Source organism: Mauremys reevesii, linkage group 3, assembly GCF_016161935.1.
Source record: "Mauremys reevesii isolate NIE-2019 linkage group 3, ASM1616193v1, whole genome shotgun sequence".
NCBI classification, from domain to species: Eukaryota; Metazoa; Chordata; order Testudines; family Geoemydidae; genus Mauremys; species Mauremys reevesii.
In genome coordinates, this window is record NC_052625.1 from 39,966,329 (window position 1) to 39,989,699 (window position 23,371).

The 23,371-nt window shown below is 40.6% G+C and overlaps 1 protein-coding gene across 3 annotated transcripts in view; it reads right to left on the minus strand.

The window, feature by feature from the left end:
• SIX2 (SIX homeobox 2) overlaps nt 1-23,371 on the minus strand; it is a 110,052-nt gene that overhangs the window by 82,127 nt on the left and 4,554 nt on the right. The window contains exon 3 of one of the 3 annotated variants that reach the window (XR_005595457.1): nt 3,136-4,188. The exons of 1 other annotated variant lie outside the window; for it this stretch is intronic. The gene's annotated coding sequence lies outside the window, so the exon portion shown is untranslated. Of the gene's footprint in view, nt 1-3,135; nt 4,194-23,371 lie in introns of those variants that run through there. One more of the 3 variants, XR_005595456.1, reaches the window with a different exon arrangement.

Sequence of the window (23,371 nt, forward strand, 5' to 3'; positions counted from 1 at the left end):
ATATTTCCATAGTGGTCTGTATCTCAAAACTAGATATGCATATGGAACACCTACCCTCCAATTCATAATTGCATAAACCACCTTCCCTCCCATCCATAGTCACGTGACATCCCCAGGCAACTACTGCACATGCTTACATTATAAGTAACATCGGGAAAGCACAACTATTTTTCTTCTTCTTTTAATGCAATTTAGCAACTGGAAACAAGGAGTAGAGCATCATATAATCATGTACTGGTGATTAGCAAGTGCTTTTGGGACCACCACTGATCCACTGGCCACAGTTTGGGAATCTCTTATGTTCTCTGTACTCAACCATGGCTCTGTCTAATAAGTGACCCTTAATGTGTGCATGTAACTATTCTCCAGCACTCCCATAGGCCTGCCCTAAACAGTCTCTTAATGAGAGTGAATGGGTAGCCTTTCATTCTTTCTTGCCCTGAATGGAACCTGTATAACAAAAAAGCAGAGCTTTAATTTGCCTAAAGAATTTTGTCCCATCCAAATGGAATTTAAGCCTTCCTTGACATCTAAAGAATGAAAACATTTCTCTGCATGGGGGCCTGGTTTACCTTCTCCGGAACATAAAATTTCCTTGCAGATCAGGCTGGAGAAACAATTGACAAAAGTAAGTGCCACCTGGGCCAAGGTAAAATTTCCCCCCTATTTTTTGATTGTTAGTATTAAACTTATTTTATCATTATTAACATACATGAACTTTCAAATAATATTAATACATCTTATTTCTAACCTATATTCGTTACCTTAAAGACTTATTTGTGTTTTCTCAAAAATGGCAGTCATATATTACATTATACCACAAAATCTATTTGAGCCTAATGTCTGTCATTTTTTCCGTTGAAAGGATTGCCCATATTTTATTTCTCCATTTATTAATGTTGGGGGAATCTGTACTTTCCCAGAAATGAACTATCACACATATGGCTGCTAATAGTAACTGTGTTATCAATGAGGCCTTCCTCCAGTCAATTTTCTTCTTTGGACCATAACCTACTAGAACACTATCGATTCTGTGGAACACTCTCCCACTTGTAAGATGCATTAAACAAAACCTCCCTGCTACAAGAATTCACACCACGGACACCAAAGACTCAACCAGAATTGCAACAGAGGTTTTCTGAGGTAATATTGCTAATGGTATCTGTACACTTGGGGGGTTGTTATTCTAAACACTGCATACTTACATAGTAAAAGATGGTCCTTGCTGGGGTATAATAACCATTTGCTGGGGTTTTTTTTTAAATGAACAAATTACCCTTTTATTTTTCTTCAAACTTTTCTTAAATTGTGAAAATTCAATATGTAAATTCAAGCTTCCTGCAGGCAACTTTAACATATGTGACCAGTACTTGAATAAGATGGGTCTGACTGGTTTGGCAACATTCCCAGGACTATATTTTCACGTGGATAAACTATTTTTGAGCAATTTTTTCATTATATTAATGTAACCCAGGCCTGCTTAGTGTGGTGCTCTGTCCCCCTCTAGTGGCACCTACATCATCTAGAGATTGATGAGTCAGCTACAGCATTGGCTCAGATTGGGGTAGGCAATCTATGGCATGCGTGCTGAAGGCGGCACTCAAGCTGATTTTCAGTGGCAATCACACTGCCCCTGGCCACCAGTCCGGGGAGCTCTGCATTTTAATTTAATTTTAAATGAAGCTTCTTAAACATTTTAAAAATCTTATTTACTTTACATAAAACAATAGTTTAGTTATATATTATAGACTTATAGAAAGAGACCTTCTAAAAATGTTAAAATGTATTACTGGCACGCAAAACCTTAAATTAGAGTGAATAAATGAAGATTTGGCACAGCACTTCTGAAAGGTTGCCGACCCCTGGCTCAGATCATGCAGTAGAGGCATGTGGGCATGCAGTAGAGGCTCACGCATTTAGCTCCAGAAGTCCCAGGTTTGATCTTGTCCAATGACGACAGGGGTCTGTTGGCATTACACTAACTGTCCCTCCTTTAATGTTAGACATGCAGGTCTTCTCTTTAATTCTCTAATTCTCTTTAAGTCTGAGCTTCCGCAACCATACTGTGGCCAGGGACTAAAAATATCCCACTCGCTGCTAGTGTATGTCAGTATCTTAGGAAAGGAATTTCGAAAAATGGTTACATATAAGAGCTTGGCTTCAAATCATTCTTATTTTTTACCCTAAGGATCGCAAGCCATAGGACAACCAGGGCCCTAGGTCCTAATCCTAATGTGTTATATTTTGTGTGTGTCACTTTTGTTTGTGTGGCTGCCATAAAGTGAGACTGAGGTAGGATGTCCTCTCTAGCCTCAGAACAGGTACGGCACAAACAATAGCAATACATGCTTCCACAGGCTACTGTACCAATAAACCTTAACCTTGTTCCGGAGGAAATGGGCCAAATGCTGCCCTAGGTTTCACAGCTGTAAATCAGGCACAACTTCAACAAAGTCAATTCAGTTACTCGGGATTTATGCTCAAACGCTGTGAACAGCAGTTGGCTATCTCTAGAGGCGAGACATTTCTGTTTTCTATGTCCCATTCAAATTACCAGCAAAGTTGCCAGGTAATGCAAATTGTTGTGGGGTTTTTTGTAATACAGACCCTTGTCTACAAGGGAACTGTACTGAGACTACCAAACTAATTTGACTTCAACTGTATATGAAATGGCAGTCTAGAAGTGAAAAAGCATTATACTTCATTACCATTTTGTGAGCCATCCTTGTCCCTCATTATTTTACCTTTTTAACACTGTTCTATTTTTCCTTCTGTATGACTGTGAGCCTGTATGATATTTCCAGGGTTTTTTCTTGGCCATTTTTCATTAGTTTGATGAGAATGAGACGACCACATACATTTTCATTGGTGGCCTAAATTAGCATTTGAACTCTGGTCTCCAACACTGAAAGGCGAGTGGAATGAATCATAGTATTCTCTGACCCTCATGGATTAGATTTTCACTGTTACATCCTTTCAAATGTCATCTATGACTTTAAAACTATTTCTCATACAGAATCATACAACTTGGCAGGGGAGCTGCTTGGATTCCAAATATGAAAAGGTTGGCACCTAGAATTTCAGTTCATTTTTTATCCTGATGATCAGAAACCTTTATTTTGGGTCTGAAAGAACCGGGTTTGCGGCTAGTAAAATCAGCATCTCAAATACTGAAACATTTTATTCTATCCATCTCAGGTAATCTAATGAAAGCTACAACTCTCATAAACAAGCACTGTCCACAACAATTCTTTAAACCTTCTTTACTTTCATTAAGACTGATTAAATGTAATACGAGATTATGACATTTAAGGATCACTGCACCCTTACTTATTATACTAGAATGAATATCCCTTAGAAGGAGCCGAGGTCTGATCCTGTAAAGAACTAAGGAGTTGAAGGCACTTAGCACTTTTTAGGATCAAAATCCAGGGGCTACAGACCATACTTTTGTTACTACACTGGTGATTTCAAAGGGCCTGTGATGTTTTTGTGGATCACCCAAAGAAGTATGGGGTTCTATCCCTGGCTGCTTCGTAACTTTGGGTGCCTTAATGCTATGGCTCAGAGCTTTGACATCAGTAGCCCGGCTACAAGCATCAGGCCTTGCCCAAGCTTCCACCAGCGTAGTTTCTCCCTGCACTGTGACCTCAACAACCCTTCCAGTCCCAAGTACCCCCATATCCATCTCCCCAAGTTCTTAACTACCAGACACTCAGACTTTTCCCCTCCGGTTCATCACCCCTAAAAGGAGTGAAGCCTGACCCCAGTTATCAGTTCACTTTGACACACACACTCCACTAAGTTTGCACAACGGAGACCTGCCTGGGGTAAAAGCAAACAAAAATTTCTTTAACTAGAAAAATCATAGATTCAAGGATGAAATCATTTGGAAAAGCAAACACATACAGAAAATAAACATAAAGATGCAATCTCAGGCTTTACACTTCTATATTAGCTAAATTTCCCTTTCTAAAACAAGTTACCAATTCCCTCTGAACAGCCGGGCCGGCTCCAGGCACCAGGAGAGGAAGCACGTGCCTGGGGCGGCACATGCTAAGGGGCGGCATCATTCCGTCCATTCTTGGGGCAGCACAGTCCAGGCGGCTTTTTTTTTTCCTCTTGCTTCGGCAGTTTGGGTGGCTTTTGGTAGAGCCGGCCCTGCTGAACAGTTTCCCCGCATGCCCTCTGTCCTAGAAGAGAGCCAATGTTTCATGGACAGCCCTCCAATTAGATGTTCTACACGTATGTACATGCACGTATTCATAACCGTAACATGTACATGTACAATATCCTAATGACATTAAGTTCAGAATATTGCACGCTTACATAAAAGACTATACTTGACATATTTTTATACATAATAACATTGTATATTGCTTACTCTTTGGGATGCAGACCGCTTGTTCTCCCCTTGGAGTGTCTGAACCATGCCTGTCATAGGCCCAAATCGGCCATTCTTACTCATTTCAGGACTATACCTATAGCACTGTAGCCAATGGGAGCTTTGTCCTTATGTTCAAAGGGAGCAGGATCATGCTTTTGGAGCAGCACCTGACTCCATGAGCAATTCCATTGAAGGCACTAGGACTACTCATGGAGTAAGGTACTACACAAATGAGCTATGAGTTCCAGATTTGGGACCTGCAAAAACACTGTCTCTGTTCTACTGATGGGATTCAAACTCGGTAATTTTTAAAGTTTCAGAGACAGAACTATTGGCATCTTTTAATATGGTCACAAAAAGTCAGAAAGGAAAGTGAAGTGGGACTAATTTAGATGAGATTACACTCTGTCATGGTCACTGTTTACCCTGTTCTTGATTTCTCCCCCACTTTATTTTTTACAGTTATCGACCATTTGCTGGCTTCTCTTTGTTTGTTAATATTATTCCATGTGCATATTAGAGCTTTTACAATGTCTGTGTAAGTGTTGTTAATCTCTGCAACTGTACATGTCTGAAACAAAGATCCTGTGCCCTTTGCAGGCCAAATTTACTGTTCTAATATGAAAGACACGTTTCACGCCTGGCTCAGTGAAGGCTTTAACTATCCCACCCTATTGGGGTTCTGAGAAACATCATGCCTCAGGCTGATGCAGAGGAAGGTAATTGTATGGCCTCTGACCTCTTCCCCCACCAGCTTTGGTGACTGTCACTATGGCTGCTGGCCTCACACAATCCTTGGATTCCCTAAACCTGTTCTTCTTTCCATGCTGGTATTTCTAAAAATCATTGGAAAGCGTGTAGTAACTAAAACCGCTTATATTCTCTTTATAAAAATACAATATGCCTCAGCTTTGTTCCGTGTATTATTTGCTTAGTGTAGAGGACTGGGTTTCAAGACATTAGGGTCCTATTCTCATTGCTGCCATTGACTCTCTGCATGATCTTGGGCATATCATTGAGAAGCCTGGAGTCATTCTGTATTTAGAACTCAAAACTAACACTCTCAAAAGGCTGGCAGCTCAGTTCTTTAACCCACTTGTGCCTCTATTTAACCCTTTACAAAAGTGGCATAGGGGTTCTGTGAGTAGGATACTGAATTAGGAGTCGGGAGACCTGGGCTCTGTGTCCAACTCTGAATGGGTTATAAACTTTAGGCAGGTCACTTTACCATTCTGTACCTTAGTTTCACTATCTGTAAAATGGAGATAATACTACTTACTCTCTGTTGTGTGATGCTTTGAAAACAATGGATGAAAAATGATTTTAAAAAGAGCTAAATATCGTTAATAAAAAGTTATAATTAATCAGTTTTATCATTAATAAAAAGTTAATTCACAAGGATACCAGCAAGGGTTAATTAATTAATATCCATAGCATTCTTTGAGACCAACAGATGAAAGATTGTTAATATTTTAATTAAAATAAACTTGATAAATGCTTTAAGATCCCAATGTATTCAATCATATTTTTGTAATACATGACTCATTCTATGTGTTTATATTAAATCATAATCCTGTGGTGATTAATTTAAAATCTATACAGATCTCCATTTGCTAACCAAATATGCCTAAGGCTGCATTAATTCCAAATAGTAAACATATTTTAATTGCATACATTACTGATGTTCTAATACATTACATTACTATAGTTGTCTCCAAAGAGCGCAGTACTGTACAAAACATTTCTCTGCGTTTTATATGCCAGCTATTTTTATAGGCCTTTAAACTTTTTCTGAGAGCTCACTAAAAGTCTTTGCACAAGCAATACAGTTGCACAAAAATAGCCATTTGTGTTTGTAAATGCACACCAGGTTATTGCAGATCTAATTGTTCCCATAGTGCATGCCAAGTGTCCATTTATGTAGGCAAAAGCAAATAAAGAATGCTCACAATTGTGTGTATGCAATCTTGCAAGCTGTTCCAGGGGCTGGGTTAGAAAATATGCTCTTTGGGACACCTTTTATGTCTACATCACTGTATGGTAAGCATTCATTTTACAAACGATTGCACAGCTTATTCTGTACCAGAAAGCTGACAGAGATTTGAAAATTTGCATAATAAAATAAATGAAAACTCATAGGAGGAGGTATCCTCCTATGCTCAGTGGTTTGAGCATTGGCCTGCTAAACCCAGTGTTGTGAGTTCAATCCTTCAGGGGGCCACTTAGGGTTCTGGGGCAAAAATCAGTACTAGTGAAAGCAGGGGGTTGGACTCAATGACCTTTCAAGGTCCCTTCCAGTTCTAGGAGATAGGTATATCTCTTATTATTAATAATTAAAAATAGTCCATCTAATACATCAAAAAATGAATAACAAGCTCTAATTACAGAGTTCCGTATCAGAGAACCATGCAGAATACATATCCCAGACCATAAAGGTACATACATCAGCATTTCTAGAGTTCCCATCACTGTGATATCTGCATGTCTTGGTTCACATTCAACCTACTTTCACAAACTTCAGCCCACGTTTTCAACAGTTTGGTGAAGACAGGCTGAGGTTGTTCACATCAGCCCTGATTCAGCAAAGCACATAAGTACATGCTTAATTTTAATCACATGAGTAGTCCCACTGAATTCAAAGTTAAGCACATGCTCCAGTGCTTTACCGAATCAAGGCCAGAGTTGCAAGGTGTGAGTCCTCTTTTCTGAATCAAGGTCAGTCGCCTTCTCTTTGCCCTCAGCAGCTGCACCCTTCCTCAAGTGAGAGAGACCCCTTCCCCCTTGAAGATACCTAAGTGACAAGGCAAGGTTCCAGGCAGGGCCGGCTTTAGGAAGTGCGGGGCCCAATTCAAACAGTTTCGATGGGCCCCCGGCAGGGATGACCAAAAAAACCGTAAAAAACCACATGGGGCTTGTACTCACCGGGCAGTGCTCCGAGTCTTCGGCAGCACTTCAGCGGCAGGTCTTTCACTCACTGGTCTTCAGCGGCAGGTCTTCGGCGGCACTGAAGGACCCGCCGCTGAAGTGCCGCCAAAGACCCAGCGCAAGCGAAGGACCCACCGCCAAAGTGCCGCCAAAGACCCGGAGCGTCGCCAGGTGAGTAAAAATTAAAAAGGCGCCTCTAGCCAGGGAAGAGATTCTCACTGGGCACGGGGCCCTCTTAGGCACAGAGCCCAGTTCGGGGGAATTGGTGGAATTGGCCTAAAGCTGGCCCTGGTTCCAGGGGTTGTTGGGGGATAGGGATGTCTTGGGGTTATAAGGAGAAGCCAGCTGGTGAGGGGAATCAGAGTCAAACTTCCAAGAAACCCCCAGCGGTTGGTTCACTTTCTAGCCCTGTCAGAATCAAACCACAGGGTTCTGTTCCTGACTCCCTTTGCAAGCTGAACACAACACAGTTTGCACAACTCTAGTATTATCACAGATGAAGCGTATTTCTGTACATGGAAACATTCCTTTGTCTGTCATTACATATGCCCAATTGGGTATGTCATATTCTTTTGACTGCCTGATTGCAATTTGGCAGTAGTTTGTGACCAATCTGCAAATTTTATATTTTTATGTATCAGATTCTGTGTTTGCAGTAATGCAAACCTGAAGAAAATGTATATTGTCTCCTTCAGCCTAAAATGAATAACTACTGTTTAACGCAGGTACATAAAATAAAGTTACATGTCACCGCTGGTTTTGTTTAGAGTAATCTCTTGATTGACATCAGGCTATAACAAAAACTTATTTTTCAGATATACTAGCCATAAAAGTTTATATGGAACTATCGTATGGTAAATTTGTAAGTGCAAATATGACCCACACTAGTATTTACCTTGATTTTGATGTAAATATTTCAAGGAATTATTCCATCATCCTAAACTACTAAATATAACATTTCATAAGTTTTCCTCTGAGGCACTGGAGATTTCAAAACACTGTGCATTAAAGCACCAGCACCTAGTCCTGGTCTATGGCTGAGACTCCTAGGCTCTACCACAGTTCAAGTAAATAACAATTCAATAAATAAAAATAACAACACTCGGCCTACACAAATGTAAGCCCTGTGGCTTGAAGCTCTAGAAGGGAAGGAGCTCTCTTCTCCCATCTGTTGGAGAACAGGGGAAAATGGTCACAGAGCTGCTTCATCTCAATAAGTAGTTTATCCATAACTCCAAATGGACAGAAGCTCTCTGCCCCATCTATTGGTGAATAGAGAACGGTATGGCTACAGAGAGAACTACTTTTACATAACCCTTCTACACAGAATTCCCTCAGTGACACGTAGGGAGCCACCATAACTGGTCACAAATTTAGAATTGATTGGGTTGTGGAACAGAATTCACAGTGGAGAGAGAGGAAAGGGGCTCCTCTCTTGTGGCAAGGAGTGGGTTTAAGGGTCCTATGTGATATTGATTCTTCTCCACTGAAGAGTCTGTTCTGATGAGAAATGACGCAGAGGCAGACCTTCAGACGGAGATAATACAGAGATGGGGTAAAGTGCAGAGAGGGCTCTTCACTGATGAGGGAAGCAGCAGAAAGAGGACACTCTGGTGAGAGCCCTCCAGCCATTAACTAAAGCTGAAATCACTACAGCTGGGTTCAATGACAGAGCTGCTGGGCAGGATCAGGCAGCACTTCCCAAGGGACTGGAGACAAGCCTGCCTGAGTGTATCTCAGCACTATGGGACTACACTATCCACTGACACCAAACTGTGAATGGAGTTTAGCAAATGCTGAAGCGATGTGGTACAAGGGCATTTGGCTATGTGACATTCACACAGTGAAGTGAGGAACCAGGATAGTAGCCTTCTGTAAAAGTTATTGTGTGGGGTTATTTTTCTTATCATTCGTATAGATGTATTATTGCTGTGTTTACCTGAAGTTGATTCTGTGTTCCCCTTTGCCCTAATAAAGTTTGCGTTGCTTCATACACAGGTGAAATAATGCCTGTTAAGGTATGTAGTGATCCCAGAAATTCTGAGCTGGGGCTTGAGCTGGAGTTGTTAGTTTTAAAAGAGATTCCCTAGCTTTTTGAACCTGGCCGTTGTTGCTGCCAATGCCACTTGGGTTACACAAATAATGCAAATTCTGTTCATCTTGCTGTCAGAGGTAATCTTATTGCTGAAAGAGATAATCTCCCATGCTTTCACATATTTTATATGAAAAGTTCCACTTTGAGAAAATGTCATGGACAACTAGCTTTGGCAGGGTATGGATTATGCTGGAATGAAACTGTAGTTTTATTCCTTTATTCTGGTAAAGTTTATTAAGAGAAGTTCTTGAGTCCTACTCTCCACGAAACACCCCTGACGATAGCAGTATATGAATGTCACTGAAGGGGAAGTGAGCCACCAGTTGCCTACGTCCAGTATCCTTGATGCAACTAAGGGAATAAATTAGTCATTAGTTGACATTCCCAGCCCCCTAATGCCACTAGGGGAGAAAGAGTGGTCTCAACTGGTATCAATCACAATACCATCAGCTGCCTTTCCCTTGGGTCCACCTACCAGTTCCTTTTGTACAGGTTTCCTGCACCAGCCGGAGGGAGAAAAATTCCTTGATGGCCTGGGCTGGGAGCATGCCAGAGCAGAAACTGCAACATGATCATCCTCATGTCTGGCTTGCCTTTTATGATTTATCTCACAGGCTTTCACATCCTACTGAAACAACATACATGTGCGTGGGATTTCTTTTCAGATCTGTACAAGATAGTCCTATCTGCCTAGCTTATTTTCACATTACACCGCAATCATGTAACAAAAAGCTTCTTGAGCTTTTGTCCACGAACTACCAAGCAGCAACATTAATGAAATATCCCAGATCTTTTTTGAAGGAGCACAGCCCCCAGTCTCCTAGAATTCCCTATCTTTGGTCTCTGCCCTACTACTTAAGCCTAACACGTGAAATATGCCTAATCTCAGTCTGAGTACTTTTTGCCTTGACCTAAAGTATAAACTTTACAGGAAATCTGCAGGAAGAATCAGGAGAAATAACAGGAAAAACTGTTAGAAGAATTAATAAAAATAAGACATTCTACTTTTGTAATAAACAGCTCATTTACTGTAATGTGCTTAGGGCCTAATTCTGTCACCTTTACTCATGCTGAGTACCACCTTACTTCTCAAGCAGTTCCACTAGTTTCACGGAGTGAGGTGAGGTTCTACTAAAGGTGAGTAGAATTGGCAGAATCTGGCTCTTTATTCATTGAATACTGAAATGTTCATTCACTCTGCCACTCTCTTATATCTCTCTTTTGAGCTGGTGCTTGTGTACCTTGAGTAACTCTGCTCCATACTGGAATCTTCATCTCTTCAGCCAGGTCTACACTAAAGACCTATATCAATATAACTACATTGCTCAGGGGTGTGAAAAATCCATATGCCTCAGAGACGTAGTTATACTGATATAACCCCCCATGTAGACAGTGCTACATTGACAGGAAAGCTTCTCTCATCGATACAGCTACCACCTCTTGGGGAGGTGGATTAACTATGCCTATGGGAGAAGCTCTCCCATTGGTGTAGTAGTGTCTATACTAAAAAGCTACAGCGGTGCAGCTGTAGGGCTGTGCATGAAGACAAGCCTACTTCTTCACTACCCCGCTCCCCCTTAAAGTTTCAAGAACTTTCTTGGGGTCTGGTCCAAGGCTGTGGAATGAACTTCAAGAGCTAAGAAACACCACAAACCTCATCAACTTCTATTCCAAGCACAAGATGAAAGGAATTCCTCTTGCTTTCTCTAATAAAAGCACATAACAAAAAATTAAAAGAAATCCCTTAAAAAAATCTACAGATAATTTTCCTCAAGTGGAGAGAAAAACAGAAGGCAAGAACCACACACAACAGATGCTAGTCATGTTGCTTAGCGACTGGAGGGCAATCTGATATCATCATGATGGGATATGGAAAGAACCAGAACAGAATAGAGTTTATTAAATTTTGTGCTCATTAACTTTTTCTTTGAGGAAAGAGACTGAACACAAATCAGGAAGAAGTTCAAAAGAAGAGTCTTCTTTGTCCTATGCCTATGACCTACTCTTGAACGCAAAAATCAGCTTTGCTCCCAAGGACGGAATTTTGAAGTAACTCTTTCTTGCAAATTGCATTTTATCTTCCTCCTTTTTCTTGTCCACAAGTCTGCCAACTGTATTACCACCACTTCTGTGATACTGGAATCTTTGGCCTGGGAGGGCGGTTATTGTATTAATCAATTATAATGGGTCAGATGCTCAGCCAGTGTAGCTCTATTGGTTGCAGTGGAGCTTTGCCAGTTTACACTAACTGAGAATAAGGTTCTGCTATGATTGCTGCCAGAATTCATACTTATTTTAATAGAAATTCAAGTTTCCATTTAAATCCTTTCATTAAATGTTGGTTTCAGATGGACAACCTGTAGCCCTGTTATTCTGTTCCAAAATTTAATTGCCATCTGGAATCTGTAGAAACCACTTGAGAATTTTACACTGTACTATCCATAAGACTACCTCTGCATTCTGCCACTGTGTGCTCTGGAATCTAGTTTTACACATATATAACTCCAGTGAGATCAACATAGAATCATAGACTCATAGAATATCAGGGTTGGAAGGGACCTCAGGAGGTCATCTAGTCCAACCCCCTGCTCAAAGCAGTACCAATCCCCAACTAAATCATCCCAGCCAGGGCTTTGTCAAGCCTGACCTTAAAAACCTCTAAGGAAGGAGACTCCACCACTTCTCTAGGTAACCCATTCCAGTGCTTCATCACCCTCCTAGTGAAAAAGTGTTTCCTAATATCCAACCTAAACCACCCCCAATGCAACTTGAGACCATTACTCTTTGTTCTGTCATCTGCCACCACTGAGAACAGCCTAGATCCATACTCTTTGGAACTCCCTTTCAGGTAGTTGAAAGCAGCTATCAAATCCCCCCCTCATTCTTCTCTTCTGCAGACTAAACAATCCCAGTTCCCTCAGCCTCTCCTCATAAGTCATGTGCTCCAGCCCCCTAATCATTTTTGTTGCCTTCCCCTGGACTCTTTCCAATTTTTCCACATACTTCTTGTAGTGTGGGGCCCAAAACTGGACACAATACTCCAGATGAGGCCTCACCAATGTCGAATAGAGGGGAATGATCACGTCCCTCAATCTGCTGGCAATGCCCCTACTTATACAGCCCAAAATGCCGTTAGCCTTCTTGGCAACAAGGGCACACTGTTGACTCATATCCAGCTTCTCGTCCACTATAACCCCTAGGTCCTTTTCTGCAGAACTGCTTCCTAGCCATTCGGACCCTAGTCTGTAACAGTGAATGGGATTCTTCTGTCCTAAGTGCAGGACTCTGCACTTGTCTTTGTTGAACCTCATCATATTTCTTTTGGCCCAATTCTCTAATTTGTCTAGGTACCTCTGTATTCTGTCCGTACCCTCCAGTGTATCTACCACTCCTCCCAGTTTAGTGTCATCTGCAAACTTGCTGAGAGTGCAGTCCACACCATCCTCTAGATCATTAATGAAGATATTGAACAAAACCGGTCCCAGGACCGAACCTTGGGGCACTCCACTTGATACCGGCTGCCAACTAGACATGGAGCCATTGATCACTACCCATTGAGCCTGACGATCTAGCCAGCTTTCTATCCACCTTATAGTCCATTCATCCAGCCCATACTTCTTTAACTTGTTGGCAAGAATACTGTGGGAGACAGTATCAAAAGCTTTGCTAAAGTCAAGGAACAACACGTCCACTGCTTCCCCTCATCCACAGAGTCAGTTATCTCATCATAGAAGGCAATTAGGTTAGTCAGGCATGACTTGCCCTTGGTGAATCCATGCTGACTGTTGATCACTTTCCTCTCCTCTAAGTGCTTCAGAATTCATTCCTTGAGGACCTGCTCCATGGTTTTTCCAGGGACTGAGGGGCGGCTGACTAGCTTGTAGTTCCCCAGATCCTCCTCCTTCCCTTTTTTAAAGATGGGCACTACATTAGCCTTTTTTAGTCATCCGGGACCTCCTCCAATCGCCATGAGTTTTCAAAGATAATGGCCAATAGCTCTGCAATCACATCCGCCAATTCCTTTAGCACCCTCAGGTGCAGCGCATCTGGCCCCATAGATTTGTGCTTGTCCAGCTTTTCTAAATAGTCCTGAACCACTTCTTTCTCCACAGAGGGCTGGTCACCTCCTCCCCATGCTGTGCTGCCCAGTGCAGCAGTCTGGGAGCTGACCTTGTTCGTGAAGACAGAGGCAAAAAAAGCATTGAGTACATTAGCTTTTTCCACATCCTCTGTCACTAGATTGCTTCCTTCATTCAGTAAGGGGACCACACTTTCCTTGAATTTCTTCTTGTTGCATACATAGCTGAAGAAACACTTCTTGTTACTCTTAACATCTCTTGCTAGCTGCAATTCCAGTTGTGATTTGGCCTTCCTGATTTCACTCCTGCATGCCTAAGCAATCTTTTTATGCTCCTCCCTGGTCACCTGTCCAAGCTTCCACTTCTTGTAAGCTTCTTTTTTGTGTTTAAGATCAGCAAGGATTTCACTGTTAAGCCAAGCTGGTCACCTGCCATATTTACTATTCTTTCTACACATAACAGAGTTATACCAGTTTAAAAGTGGTTAATGCAGAGGTGATCCAGCCTCTTATTCTTGCTTTTAATCACTGTCTCACCACAACTACAATTTCTTCTTTTTCCTAAATTTTTATTTTCTAAATTTCAGTGGGGGAATAGAGTTGTAAATGGATAAGGGCATCTATTCTCTTCTTCCAGGAAAGAAGAAACTAGAATTGTCACTCTCCATCACCTTCACTGACTTCCTTTCCATCTAAAAATCCAATTCAAAACTTGCATACATTACCTCTTAGACCGCCTACACACAGCTCCATAGTTGGACAGTATATCTTTCTCCATTTTCACCATCATTATCTATCTGGAACTTTTCCCTTCTCCTCTCCAAACCGCTACATCCTTTAATTCACCTTAAAACCTTGTTCATCTCCTTAGTTTATGATTGACTCTGGCCAGCTTTTTATGATAATGTGTCTTAACTACAAATGTACATAAATTTGTAGATTTTCATGTCAGAAGGGGCCATTATGCTCGTCTAGTCTGACCGCCTGTATAACACGTGCCATGGTACCTCACTCAGTCATTCCTACATCTAGCCCAGGGATCGGCAACCTTTGGCACGTGGCCTGTCAGGCACGGGCCGAGGGATGAGCTGGCCGCCGCTTCCTGCAGCCCCCATTGGCCTGGAACAGCGAACCGCAGCCACTGGGAGCTGCAATCGGCCAAACCTGCAGAGGCTGCAGGTAAACAAACTGTCCCAGCCCACCAGCAGATTTCCCTAATGGGCCGCGTGCCAAAGGTTGCCAATCCCTGATCTAGTCCAATAACTCGTGATTGAACTGAAGCTTATCTTTTAGAAATACATCCAATCTAGATTTAAAGACTCCAAGTGATGGAGAATTTACCACAGCCCTTGGCAAACAGTTCAAATTGTTTGTAGAAGAGATTCTATTGTATTAGGTCTCTTTTTTAAATGAATATTCTTAACTTTATCTTGTTTTTAGGAAGAAATATATAGAGATGTTGCTTCTACGTAGTGAAAGATACATGTAAAAACCAAGATCTTAAAACCTCTGGGAATAGTGGGAGCTCAACACCAGTCAGATTTTGGGCCAGGAGGCCCACACAGGGAAGCTGTAGTAGTATGAAGTGTTCATCGTATCAGTACCTAGATATAACATGGTGATAAGTGTTTTAAAAAATTATAAATTAATGTTAAATAGAAACCTTGCTGAGATGATCAGGATGTTTTAGAACCAGCTGGAGCAAAATATAGGTACAAAACCCCATAATTGTAGGTTGTGTAAAACCAGACAACATATTAAAAAGCCAAGCAATGGAATGCCGGGGTCTAGACAGGGGCCGAGAGCAACTAGAACAGAATACACCTTTCAGTGAGTAGAGTTTTCAGTTATCTATTACAAAATGTAGTGGGACAGACTGAAGTGGGTGTCTAGGGTAAGTGTGCACCCCACTCTCAGGGCTATTACTGCAAAGGCTTAGGCACCCATTGTCCAAAAGCACAGTCGTGGACTCCCAGTAAGTCTAATGGTCTCAAAACACAGACACTCCAGGAGACTAGTGAAGGAAGTCAACTTCCTTAGCATTAAGGGCTGCAAGAGACAAAAAAGGCCATTTGAAAATCAATCAGGCAGTGCCTTTCTCAAGGAATTATACGCTTACCAACTTGCCTCCCATTTTGTCTCTTATTTACACACCTGAGGAAGGCTATACTGTAATTGCTCAGATATACAATGCTGTGTGTCACCATTTCATTACAGGGTCAGCACCTTAGTCTTGTGGCAGAATGTGAAAGAGGCCAGAGACATGATACAATGTCGCTCTGCAGTTGATGCAGTATTAGCAACACATCATTAAAAAGATAACATTAGAATGGAACCTACATGCTGCCTTATGATATCAAACAAAGAACCTTATTGAGGCCTTCTATTTCTTTCCTTTGCTAGTTGCCATTATTCATGCCATGTTGTGTCATCTAATTGCAGGTTAAATGCTGCTCATCATATTTGTGTGCATAGACCTGCTGAGGTCACTGGGCCAACTACTGCTCATGAGTATATGAGCAAGATTTGACCCATAATGGCGTAATTTATTGCAGACTGCATCAAGGTCAGTTGCTGAATGAAAATTTTGTTCTTAGTTAGATGTGTGCAAATTCTGCTGAAGCTAATGAGGTCATACAGGTGTAAGGACTTGATCCTACACCACTGATGTTGATAGGCCAAATGCTCAGCCCAGGTTCCAACTGCTTTGTGCTGCTACTGGAAAATAGCTCTAAAGTAGCAGCTGAGGATTCCCATACCACAGGGAATCCCAAGGTGATGCAAAGCCAGTGTAGACAGTACTATACCCCCGTGCTTCCCCTCTCCCTGTAGGAGGCATCGTGGGAGTGGAAAGAGCCTGGGAGGGGGCAGGCCAAGGAACAGAGGGGCTCACTGCTCTGCCTGTTGTGCTCAACTACCACACCAACTGGCTGCAACTACCACAATTTAATTTTAGAGCAACCCTATGGCTGTTTTAAGCAAGGCCCCAGGCTGGCCCAGGGTCAGAGGACCAGAAAGTTGACTTAGAGCCACTCTCCCCCTGCTCTATTCATCTATGCCAAGAATTGTGCCCAGTTGGAATTTTGCCATTGATTTAAACAGGGGCAGGACCAAGGTTCAACTGAGGACAAAATTAGGCTCACTGGGTGAAATCTTGGCCCACTGCAATCAGTCTTGTCATTGATTTCAGTGGGGCCAGAATTTCACTCACAGGATCTAATAATATGGAATTTTGTCCAGAGATGTAGCAATTAGAGTTACAGGCCAGAATCTCTGTGTTTTCTTTTCCATCCCCAAACTCTGGATGTGCCTTTTTTCTAATATTATGGTGTTTAATAAACTTTGTCCTGCTAATCTGAACACAGTAGAACCTCACTTATCTACAATCCATTAAGGTGCATACTTTAATCTGCAAAACCAACAGGCAGCCCCTCCTCAACTCTAAGCAAATATTTAATAGCCAAGAGCTGTAAGGAGGCCTCATATTACTAAACTATCTTGTCAAATCTTGAGAAGTCCTGAGCTCCTGCACTCTTACAGAAGCCTGCAAATGCGCAGCACCTCTCATTTTTGCCCCATTACTTTTGGAAGTTGCTTAGTACATTTATCAGTATACTGTGAAGTAATAGCACAAACAATTGCAACTAAACTGAAATACATGATCAGAATATGTTTTCTAATACATCATATTTGCTCTTCCAAAGTATTTGTTCGCTTACTTACTAATTCACAAAATACAGTAATTCCCAAAGGGTCTCCCAGTCAATAGTGTGAATTAGTAAATTGTAAATGTATATGTCTCTTGATCTAACTTTGGTGAGGCATCATCTCTTTTGATAGTGATTTTGGATATGTATGTTTTAAGGATATGTTTCTACTTCTTTGTATATATTTTTTAACAAGTGAAGCCATGAAAATGAATGCAATATAATCCTGTATGCCCCGACTGAGCCCATGAGAATGGTGTAGAACATACCCATACAGGTTTTGTTTGTATGTGAGTGAGTGAGAGAGAATATAACAGAATATGCTGTCACAAGGGGGGTTTCTTTCAGATTTTATTTGCACACATTTAACATAATTATTGCCAAAGTGGATGATTTGTAATACCCACATAGGCAGTATTTGCCACATAAAGATTCATACTGTCCCACCCACAAGCTAGTTACTTGTGTGATACACAAATAATGATAAAGCTTGTGGACGCTGTGACCAAATCTAATTATTTTCACTTGTGCCTCTTACGTAAACCCTTTTCTCAGGAATTAGTTATTTCATTTCTTTACAATTGCCTTTATGCAGTCCGCTATGCAATATATTTACTTTTTAACTAGATGTTGGCTGAAGCCTGAAATGGCTGAAAGTCATGTAATTGATTAATTAGTTTGGATCTCAGGTGGTAATTTTTTGCCCATTTCAAAGACAGGATCTAATTGCAAAAGTTGAATTTGGCTTTGGGTTCAATTCTCAAGCTCCCCAAAGTTCAGAGGTATTTGGATCATTCAATTTTCATTTTTCTTAATTAATTCAATTAATAAACAACATGACAATCTGGTTCTAAAAGCAGGAAATTTGAATTTGTCATGTATATCTAAACTACCAAAATCTGCAAATATGAAAGCATATAAGGACATACTAAGGACCAACATAAATGAGAATTAGGCATCTAGTTCTTGTTGAAAATTTCCCACTAAACATTTTCTTCAACTATTTTGAATGGCAGTATTCTAAATATGCTCTTCTGCTTGGGTTTTCAGATGTCAAATATGACGGCAGAGGCAGCGTGAAATGGTAGGAGCCATGGAAAGCCATTCAAATTAGAACACCTCTGTGTTGTGAATAGTTTCAAAGAGACATCATTTGAATTTATGTAGTATAATCTCAGGGGAACCCATTCCCAACTTCAAGACATTCCTTAGTTCCAAAGCAACCCCCTGATGATATGAATGCCTTCAAAGTGGGATGTCACTGTAAGTTATGTGAGTTTTTTTCACAGGAGACACCATCTAAAAACAAGAAATTTTTCAGATGGGGCATTCCCAAACAACATGAAAATCTTCAAAGGGAGAGCCCAAAGCATTTTAAACACTATGAAAAAGGATAGACTTGAATACACACACATACACGGACGTGTGCACACACACCATGTGAAATTTTTCAGGAAAAACAAGCTGCCCTAAGCAATGTCAAGGGTTTTGTTTTGAAGAAGGGATCCCCTGCTGTGGCAGTAAGTATGCATGTATGATTACAAAGATGTCTAATTAAATTATCCTTATCTGAATGCTGTCTGAACTTAACAAAGTAGATAATAAGTTCCAGAAACAGATACTGTGTGTGAGGCCAAAATTATTTTACTTCCAAAAATTAAAGCCTGAAATTAGAGATGTATGGGTAATAGAAAACATGATTACTTCCCCACCCCCACAGTCTGCACCTGATGTCCCCCTTTTGCCAGCTGAATCACAATGCTAAGACATCATCCCAACTCTACCTCTATGAAGAGAATATGGACTTGATTCTGATTTCATTGATATCAGTGGATTTACTTCTGTTTTATACCAGGGTAAGCTACATCAATGACAACTCCCACTCTGCTATATTTTAGTGCTGAAGCCCTGGCTCCAAAAGTTAAGTATGGGGCATCTGGATCAGGGTAGTACAAAGGGAGTACCCTCCCTTTTCTCTCAGATTAGTGGCCGGGTCAAACAAGAAAAAAAAGTGGTGGTACTCTCCCAAACTCCACCCACAAGCCTAACTCCACCTCCTCACAGTGCAAAATGTGATGCCATTCAGAATAGACTATGTAGATCCTCATAATATGATTATTATTCTACTTTCTTGCATGCTATGATAACAGTGAAAAAGCTAACACTGGTATTCAGCTATCATGCTTCAATGAAAACTTGCTTGAAATTCATAAGGGCCATTCGCAACTCCCTACATTTTCTTTACAAACTAGGACAATTTGACTTCTAGTTGGTGAGTATCCCAAAGCTGACAGATATTCAAATTTCTAATGTAATTTCATTTATTTTCAAAATGTACAAGTTAGTTTGTAAACTTTTAAAAATACATTACAAAATGTTACCTGTTTACCTCAGCAACCTAAAATCCACTCATTTGTTCCCCTTGAACTTTATTAAAGTCAAAGGGGAGTTCACAGTAAAAATCAATGGTATGATGAAACCCCTTTAAAATTATCATGTACCCAATCCAGACATCCCATGCATTTCAAGAAAAAAGTTTTTAAAAAAATTGACTTGGTCTCTTAAACAGAGGAATATTGTTCTATTTGGTCAAGGATCGCAAGCACACACCCTTGTTTTACTTTAAAGAGAACAAATAAACCAAGAAAGGCTGTATAAACTCTTTTCAGCTACAGCCCTGATCCTGTAAGGAGCTCCATGAAAGCCCTTTGGGATCCACATGAGTGCAGAGATCTGTCTGCACAGAGCTCCTTGCAAGAACAAGGCCAGAGCTAGTTACTCTGAGAGCCTAGTTGATGAGTCATAATATAGTTACAGGTGCCTCCTCTGTTGTACTGCGATCACAGAGCTTGCTATTCACAAGTACTTTACCTTCTAGGTATGGTGTCAATCTAATAAAAAGATGGACAGTAAGGCCATGTCCCTCCCAATTTTCCTCGGTTGAGAAATCAGCCTAATAATCAATTGAATCAGCTTTCCTATGATATCCCTATTATTTTCAGGATTTGACTGAGGAGGAAATACCATGTGAACACACACAGAGACACACACGTGTGATATTTATTTTATTTTATTTTGATCCTGTACCTGAATGAAAGCAGGAAGACCAGAGGAGCAAGAGAACTAGCAAAAACATTACAAAAAACCCAACACCTTCAAATATTTTTTTTAAAATGATATCATTCAGATGGTGTTTTGGGCAACAGTTCAAGTTATTTATTATTTTATCCAAATTGCTGATCCATCCTTAGTTTGGTATTGCAATACTATTAAAAAAAATGTTTTTTTTACTGGTCCTGAAAAATCAGACAAGTGTTACTGGCCCAACATTTTCTGTTGATGCCATTTTGTACTCTAGGGCTAAGATGACAAGAGGCACAATCTGGATTTTTGCCTTCGAAAATGAGGGAAAAAAATGTCAATCCCTAAAGTTGAATTGCTGCTGCTATGGCCCTGATTTAGGAGGGTATTTAAACATGTGCTGAACGTTAAGCACTTGAGTACTCCCTCCCATTACATTGCTTAAAGTTAGAGACATGCTTAAGTACCTTTCTGGGTACAGAATCAGAGCCTATAATACAGAAGTCATTAGGCCAGACTCTGGACCCATTACTCAACCAGGATACAGGGCCTGTAAAGGAGGCAGGACAGCATGGGGCTGGCATATTTCATACTTCATTCCCCTCCCCACACTGACAAAGAACTCTGCCCTCTGGCAATCTGGGGCTGCAGAGCAGCTCACAGTCAGCCAAATAAGGCTGCCATAAGTTAGAGCAACTACTGGGAACAGCTCAGAATCTGCAAGGTACGAAGGTGGCTTAATGTCTTGTTGGGAGATGGGCAGCACAAAATCTGATCCCAAGGAGAGAGTTATAAATATGGAACAACATTCTTTTGCTGTTTTATTGATCATGGAATGTAATAGCTATCACAAGGTCAGAGTGGTTCAGTCCATTTCTGAATAAGCACTTGCTTGTTAATTAGCTGTCTTACACTGTTATATATTATTACACAACATAATGTAATCTCATGGTGTCAGAACGTGGGATTAGTATCATTAGGGTCTAAGATATGTGGGCATGCTATTACCGTGGTGGAACAGAATAAGGTACTTCAGAAATCTTGTACTGCAAGATCAGTACAAATAAAAATGTGTTAAATCTAGCAGTTGCCCAGTATCTCTAGTGATATTACAGAAGGGTCAAGAGTATAAAGAGAGGGATTTTCCTTGCATTGGCCCCCACCAACATGTATGATCAAGAAAAAAGAAGTGGAAATGAAGACATGCTTCCCTGATCTTAGAGGAAATGCTAGTTGAGAATAGTTTGTCATTCTGTACAGATTTCCTCTGTAATACTGCCAAAGTCTGTTTCAGATTGAGTTATCAACTGTATAGATTGCAAATTAAAGCTGCCTGTGTTGAACTGAGTTCCATACTTATTTGTTATTAAAAATAGTTGGAATTAGTGCTTAGAGGTATATCCTGCTTACTTGTCTGAGCTGGGTTCCCTCTACTGTTACTGTTTCAATTTCTGGAAAATCAAGCACATTTGTGTCCAGCATCATGGGTGCCTGGCGAGGGACCTGATTCTCCTCTCACAGTGATTTTACACCAGTGCTATTCCCCTGACCTCATGGAGAGTTAGTCCAGATTTACAGAGGTGTGTGAGAGGGGGGAATCAGGCCCAAGATCCCTGCCCTGAGACATCCACACTCTAAGGTCCCAATCCTGCCAAAACTTATGCACGTAACTTTAAGCATCTGAGACTCAAAGAAGTCAATACAACTGTACCACATTGCTAACCATGCTTAAAAATAAAGTGCATGACCCACTGTTGAGTGTATATAAGTTGTTTACAGTCCCAGCTAGGGAGCCTTTGCTCTTTAGCTCTGGAGGTTCCCAGTACAATCCCTGGTATCAGCCAGAATGGCAGCCGTCACACATAAGTATTTGCAGGCTCAGGGCCTTACTGACTTCAGTTCGTTTATTCGCATGACTGCACAAGTGAATAAGGGCCTCAAGTTCCAGCCCTTTCATGTATAAACGGCCTTTTATTCTCTCCTACTGTTATTTTGTAAGTAACACTAATTTACATGTATACAGTGGAGCTTTTAGTCCCCTTTACTATGGGACATACTTTAGTTCCTTAAAATAGTAAATACTTTCTAAAAGAGAAACCTGTGGCCATTTTGCTGTTCTAAGCACAAGAGTTGATTGTACATGTATTTTTTCTCTTATACCATTAAGAACTACCATACTTGTGAAGATTGAGAAGTATACCATAACATATAGATCTGTACCGGGAGAGAAACTGTAAAGCATTATAGACATGTGTAATCCAGGCCTTTTAGCTCCCTAGGCTTCATTGGAACTAAATGTACAAATATGTGGGGTAAAAGAAAAGCCAACATTTGAAAAGCAACAACAGAAAATCTGTACATAATTTGATTATTTTTACAACAGCATTTTCACTTGCATGTGACCAGATTATCAATTGAAAGACCAGTAATATCTTCAAAAAAGGGCTTTTAAAGATTCATCACTTAGTCATATGCATATGGAGAGATGCATGTGCTACATGCAGGAGAAATGCACTGAGCTACAGTAAATAAGAAGTATACAAATACTGGAAAACCAGAATTTCACATCTAGTGCTAATGATGTTTAGCATTCAACATAAAGCCCTAAGTAGGGTTTTAGTGCACACTATTAATACTGTGTATTTTAGGCAGGTATTGAGCACCCAACTCCAGTGTAATGAATGTACACATAAACCTTAAAATTAGTCTTAAAAGCATATAAACCACTTCAGTTGTTAACATTTTCTAAAACCCACATGTGTGGGTAATATCACTAAAAGCAGGTATGTTGGATAAAAATGAATGATGTCCCTTTTCCAACATAAACCCAGGAGTTCATCTTCCAGTATTGTTTATAAATAGAAGAGAGTCAATTTGCTTAGGATCTGCAGGACTTTTCAGTACTCCATTTAGATAATGACAACATTTTTAACACAGCTATCACTCATTAGGTCAAGAGGTTGTGATTAATCAAGAACTGTTTTGGTTTAGGCCGATAGACATCTAGTCTCTTTAGTTTACAGTTGAATGAAGATGGCTTCAACAGTTTACAGAGTGAACTGTAATGATACATTAGACAAAAATTGAGATGGAGAAGA